Source organism: Orycteropus afer, unplaced genomic scaffold (genome assembly GCF_000298275.1).
Source record: "Orycteropus afer afer isolate SDZICR_OR568_19922 unplaced genomic scaffold, OryAfe1.0 scaffold00099, whole genome shotgun sequence".
NCBI classification, from domain to species: domain Eukaryota; kingdom Metazoa; phylum Chordata; class Mammalia; order Tubulidentata; family Orycteropodidae; genus Orycteropus; species Orycteropus afer.
In genome coordinates this window covers 6,410,666-6,411,716 of record NW_006921686.1, presented here as the reverse complement: position 1 = coordinate 6,411,716, position 1,051 = coordinate 6,410,666, and the positions used below count along the sequence as shown (strand labels likewise).

The following is a 1,051-nucleotide window of genomic DNA, read 5'->3' as shown; positions in this document are numbered from 1 at the left end:
CCAGCCACTCCTCGGAAGGAAGATGGGGCAATCTACTTCCGTAGTGATACTGCCAAAGAAACCCAAGGAGGGGTCGCTATGAGTCGGGTCCGACTTGACAGCACATAACAACAACAACAACAAGGGTTTTATATAAATTAATACATTTATGCCACACTGTGACTCTGCTTTATTCCTGTTTTAAAGATGGAGAGACTTAAGTTATTTATCCATAGTCATTAAAATAGTAGGAGGAGAGCTGGGATAGGAACCAAGGCAGTCTGAGTGCAAAGCCAGAATTCATAATCTCTGAGATAGGAATGAGCCACAGGTTACTGAGGGGAATGAAGTTGTGGGAACCTCAAAAGCAAAATTAATGGGCTTGAACTTTTATGTGAGTTTTTTAAAAAACGTTCTTAGCTATCGTATTTCATTTGATTACAAACAATATTTGGTATTTTTGTGGAACTAGATCATTGTGCAGAATTCAGGAAATACAGAAATATGCAGAGGAAAAAGTTTTTAATTACTTAAAACTCCAGGATATAAAAATAGCAACTATAAAAGTTGAGATGCATTTATGTGTGGTGGTCTGTTTATATATAAACGTTTCATAAAGTTGATATACTTACAATAACGTTTTTACCCTTACATTTTTAACTATGGGAAGGTCCAAATACTCCCAAGAAAGAATAAAAACCAAAAACTAAACTCACTGCCGTCAAACTACATCCAACTCATAGCGACCTCTCCTTGGATTTCCGAGGCAGTATCTATATAGAAGTAGATTGCCCAATCTTCCTTCTGAGGAGTGGCCGGTGGTTTTGTACCATCAGCCTTCTGGTTAGCAGTCAAATGCATTAGGCACTGTGCCACCAGAGCTCCTCCCAAGAAAGACTAGACTACTATATATTAGCAATCTTATTTATTACTATGATTATTTTCTGATCTTTTAAAAACGTTTTAGTTTTATATAATTTCAAACCAATAGAAAAGTTGGAAAAATACTTTAAGAAATACTCATATAATGAACTCTTTTGCATATACAGTACTGAGTTGTCAGTGAAAGCAA

At 36.1% G+C, this 1,051-nt stretch overlaps 1 protein-coding gene across 1 annotated transcript in view; it reads left to right on the top strand.

Moving 5' to 3' along the window:
* The window catches only part of LOC122150162 (zinc finger protein 234-like), a 14,516-nt gene that overhangs the window by 1,364 nt on the left and 12,101 nt on the right, over nucleotides 1-1,051 (top strand). The gene's annotated exons all lie outside the window — the stretch shown is intronic.